Raw genomic sequence first — 5787 nt, 5'->3', positions numbered from 1 at the left:
GCTACGTAAGCACATACAGGAAGCAAAATATCCCTTCAATAAGGAGATAGAGATTCTGAAAAACAAACAAAGAGAAATCTTTGAAATGAAGGAAACAATAAACCAAATTTAAAACTCAATAGGAAGCATCTCAAACAGAATAGATCACTTGGAAGACAGCATCTCAGACAATGCAGACAAAATATATAATCCTGAAAAAATAAAGTTGACCATACAGTGAAGATGGTAAGAAACCATGAGCAGCACATTCCAGAATTATGGGATAACATGAAAAGACCAAATTTAAAAATTATTGGGCTAGAGGAAGGCATGGAGGTCCAAACCAAAGGAATGAACAATCTATTCACTGAAATATCAGAAAAAATTCCAGACATGAAGAATGAATTGGAAAATCAAATACGAGAAGCCTTCAGGATGCCGAATGTACAAAATCACAACAGATCCACAACACGGCACGTCATAATGAAAATTACCAACATACAGAATAAGGAGAGAATTTTAAAAGCCACAAGAGAACGGAATCAGATTACATATAGGGGGAAACCAATTAGGATCTCTGCTGATTTCTCAATGGAGACACTGAAAACTAGAAGATCCTGAAACAACATGTATCAAGCTCTGAAAGAAAATGGGTGCCAACAAAGAATCTTGTATCCAGCAAAATTAAGCTTTAGACTTGAAGATGAAATAAAAACCTCCTACAATAAACAAAAGTAAAAAGAACTTATAGCTAGAAAATTGGCACTACAAAACTTTTTTGGCAAAATATTCCATGAAGAGGAAATTAAAATAACAATTAAAATCAGCAGAGAGAGGCAATACCCTAAAGGAAAATTAATTAAAGAAGAAAATCAGGTTAAATAACAAAAATACAGAAATATGGCTGGAAATACAAACCATGTCTCAATAATAACCCTGCATGTTAATGGCTTAAACTCACCAAAAGACACAGGCTACCAGACTGGATTTTAAAAAAACATGCAACAATATGCTTCCTACAGGAGACTCATCTACAGGAAAAGACATACCAGATTAAAGGTGAAAGGTTGGGAAAAATCATACCACTCACATGGACAGCAGAAGGAAGCAGGGGTTTCCATCCTCATAAATAAAGTAGACTTCAAGCCAAGGTTATTCAAAAGGGGTAAAGATGGACATTACATACTGCTCAAGGGCACCACACACCAACACAACATAACAATCATTAATATATATGCCCCAAACAATGGTGCAGCTATGTTCATCGAACAAACTCTTCAAGATCGAGAGTCAAATTGACCACAACACAATGATCTTGAGTGACTTTAATTCACCCCTCTCACCACTGGACAGATCTTCCAAACAGAAGTTGAATAAGGAAACTATAGAGCTCAATAACACAATCAATAACTTAGACTTAACTTACATATATAGAATATTTCAACATGCATCAAGTGGATACACTTTTTTCTCAGCATCACATGAATCCTTCTCTAAAATACACCATATACTGTGCCACAAAGTAACTCTTAGCAAACACAAAAAAGATACTACCATGTATTTAATCAGATCATAATGGAATAAAACTGGAAATCAACAACAAAATAGAAAATAAAAATTTCTTCATCACCTGGAGACTAAAAAATACGCTACTGAATGAACAATGTGCTATAGAAGACATTTAGGAGGAGATTAAAAAATTCTTAGAGTTAAATGAGAACACATACATGACATATCAAAATCTTGTGGACACTATGAAATCAGTACTAAGAGGAAAATTCATCGTATGGAGTTCATTCCTTAAAAGAAAAAAAATTCAACAAATAAATGGGGACATTATATTCATTTGCAAACCTAGATATTATCCTGAGCCAACCTTTAATATGAAAGTCAAGAATGTGATCCCTGGGGCTGGGGCTCAGTGGTAGGGCACCTGCCTAGCACATGAAGCCCTGCATTCCATCCTCAGCACCACATAAAAATAAATATATAAAATAAAGTTACTGTGTCCATCTACAACTAAAGAAAACAAAAAAGCCCACAATCCCTGACAGGTGTTGTGGTAACACATACATATAACCCCAGCTGCTTGGGAAGCCGAGTCTGGAGTGTCACAACATTGAGTCGAGCCTCACTAACTTGGCAAGACCATATCTCAAATAAAAATAAAACCAGGATGATAGGTGTGTTTTACAAGTGAGCTCTAGGTGCTATCGTCATTACCACAGGGGGAGATTTTTAATTCCTGTCTTGTCTTCTTTCTATGAACTTAAAGTCCCCACAAACAAGGAGGTGGCTTAGGGATGACGCTATATTTTCTAAAAGCAACCCATGTGAGATGTTCAAGTGTTCACATCTTTTGAAAAATTCCCAAACATTTTGCTTTTGATATTATGGTCATTAGAACTGTCTCTTTAATTTTATGTTTGCTATTTGTTTTCTTATGCACATAAACAACTGATTGATCTTGAATTTTGTTACTGTTCTGAGCTCATCTGTCACTTCTAACAGTACTTAGTGAACTCCTACCTTAAAAATATCCACTTTAAAACCACTTCTATCTCATACCTCATTTTGAAAGACTTCTAGTCTTTGAGACAGCAAGAAACACAAGTAATTTGCAATACCCCTTTGACAAAGGCAAAGATACTGGTGAAAATCTCAGCAAAACTCTATTCCCTACAAATCAGAAACCAAGAGAACAAGACCATAGTCTGCCACAAACACTTTAACAGGCACAGGAGATGAGAGACACCCCAGCCAGCAAACTTCCTGTTATCAATTTAGACGAAGACAGAATCAGGAAAAAAATCCACCCATCTTTAAAACAAAAAACAGGTGTTATCAGGAAACCTATATGAGTATCAGACTTCCTCTTGTTTAGATCAGGGTTTTTCATTGCAAATCTTTAAAAATTTCACAAATAGCTTCAGATTATTTCTTATGTCATAAGTTATGAGACATAGTCTTAAAGGGGGGGGGGCTATTTCCTCAGGGTAGAATATCATTCACATTTTAAATGAGTTGCACTTAAGGAAAGAAGCATGGAATATTAATAATTCAGCTTGGAGTTGTCTGCCCAAGGACTTGCTCTTAAAAAACACACACAACAATATTAGAGTAACCTTCAACCATATTTTGGAAAAGATTTGCACAACTTTGACAACAACTACCCAGCTTTAGCAACTGTCACATTAGCATGAGCATTTGGTCACATGGTTAATTTAAATTGCAGAAAACAGGGAGAAATCCAAGATGTGGGCTAGAGGGAGACTGCATGCTGTGTTGCTCTGTGAACTAAGATTGAAGCAGTGGAAATACTGTTTCTCTGAGAGTGCTTAGAGGACCCTTGACCACTGCTCCCATGCAGGAATGCCAGACACAAAGCCCACACAGGTCTTCCAGCCACCGTGCCCAAGCAGGACCACCAGCATCAGCACCCACACAGGACTCCTAGCTGCTCACCCATGCAGGAATCCTAGTGGCCATTGGCCCACAGGATCCCCACCCATCACTCCTGTGTGGACTGTCATTACCAGCATCGGGATCCCCCAGTTGCCTCCATCTTGGAATACTGCAGCCACTGCCATAGTCCCCTACATGTGGTAGCCTGCACCTGGGGACACTGGATAGGGTCTGGATACAGCCACCAGCCACAACACTGTATGCCACAGAGCTGGATCTTAACATGTCGCCCAATGCCACCACCTAGCCCAACACAACTGACACCCCCATCTCTGAAAGCAGCCACCTCCAACTTGGGACACCTTTGTCATCATCATTAGTTAGGGCAACTCCAAGGTTGGGACACAGACTGGTGCCTACAAGCTATATCAAGGTACCTATAGTCCCCAAATACCTCCTCTCCCCAGGAACCACTAACCTGGCACAGTGCCTGTGGCCACATGGCCTGACCATGTCTTGCAAAGCCTGGTCCTGATCTGCTCCATAGCTCTCTACGACGGGTGCGCAGCCCCCAGATCATAGCCCACAAGGCTTCTGGGAAGAGAGGTTTCTAACTGGGAATTAGAAAGGGAGGGGCATGTGAGACAGAGTTCAGAGACTAAATTAGAGACCAGGAATTCTGAGGTCTCCAGGTGGGCCCCAGACCAGAACCTTGGGGTGCAGTCTCCCATGGGGACTTGCAAGTGCTACACCCCACTTCCAAGAACGCCACCCTCAAGACCAACCCTTCCACCCTAATAAGCTTCACCATCCTGAGGGTGGAGACACCAGCAAACACCAGACAACCCCAACTTTGTCTCTGGCATTGGCTTTTAAACAGCATGTTCCTGACATCATGCAGCTAGTAGACTGTTTTATATCATGGTACATAAGAAACAGGAAAGATACTGAATTCCAACACAAACAATTCTTTTATCTTTGAGATTCTTTTTCTCTTTTCTCTCTCCCTCTTCTTTCCCCCTCACATTCCCAACATTTGTAAAAACCAAGAACTTCTCATGGATTAGGCCTTTGAGGTCTGGGAGGTCTGAACCATATATTACAGTTTTGTTGTATATTCTTTTATCTCCTGTTTCTACATTTTGTATTGCTTGATTTTTATGGTTTTTTTGTCTGCTCTACTGTCTTCCCATTTACATGTCTCCCCCAAATCACCTTCTCTCTTCTCTTGCTAGTATCCAACTTCATTCCTCTTTCACTCTTCCTAAGACTTAATAACTCTATATCCTCACCTCCTGCACCCTCAACATCTCATCCTACACCCCACCCCTGGCTCTTTTTGTCCACACCAGAAACTGCAGACCCTTTTGTAAACCTATTGTTTATATTGTAGGTAATGATTTCTGTATATTGTGAGAAAACCACAAACACCTTAATAACAGCTATTTGGTTTAAGGCTGCCTATTGTTTGTATTGGGATATGTGAATATTGATCTCCCACTTAAAGGAGATGTATTGGAACCCATTGGGGACACTATGGGAACCCATTGGGGACACTATAAGCCTACAGGATAAAAACTAACACCTTGAAAACCCAGAGCTAGAAGGGAAGATGCATGAACAACATGAGAAACCAAGGGAAGAATGTGTCCCAAACAAAGATGCTCCATTATTAGGATCCATGGTCAAAACAGCAAAATAAATGATAAAGAAGTAGTGGAGGGGTATAGTTTTCTTTGAATTAAAGGATGATGTAAGACAGCAAATACAGGCAGCAAAGCACTATTTTGATAAAGATCTACATAAGCAAATACAGGAAACAAAAGATTCCTTCAATAAGGAGATAGAGATTCTGGACACACACACATACAAAAAAAAAGAGAGAACAGAAATACTTGAAATGAAGGAAACAAAAAATCAAATTAAAAACTCAGTAGAAAACATCTCCAACATAATAGATCACTTGGAAAACAGAACCTCAGATAATGAAGACAAAATATATAATCTTGAAAAATAAAGCTGACCACAGTGAAGATGGTAAGAAACCACGAGCAGAGGCTTCAAGAATTATGGGTAACATGAAAAGACCAAATTTAACAATTATTGGGCTAGAGGAGGGATAGAGGTACAAACCAACGGAATAAACAATCTACTAAATGAAATGATATCAGAAAAATTTCCAAACATGAAGAGTGATTTCAAAAATCAAATACAAGAGGCTTACAGGATGCCAAATGTACAAAATTACAGCAGATCCACCCCAAGACACATTATAATGAAAATGCCCAACATACAGAATAGAGAATTTTAAAAGCCAGAAGAGAAAGGAATCAGATTACACATAGGGGAAACCAATTAGGATCTCTGCCGATTTCTCAACCCAGACCCTGAAAGCTACAAGAT

The sequence above is a fragment of the Marmota flaviventris genome, chromosome 20, assembly GCF_047511675.1.
Source record: "Marmota flaviventris isolate mMarFla1 chromosome 20, mMarFla1.hap1, whole genome shotgun sequence".
In the NCBI taxonomy this organism is placed as follows: domain Eukaryota; kingdom Metazoa; phylum Chordata; class Mammalia; order Rodentia; family Sciuridae; genus Marmota; species Marmota flaviventris.
This window is presented reverse-complemented; position numbering follows the sequence as displayed.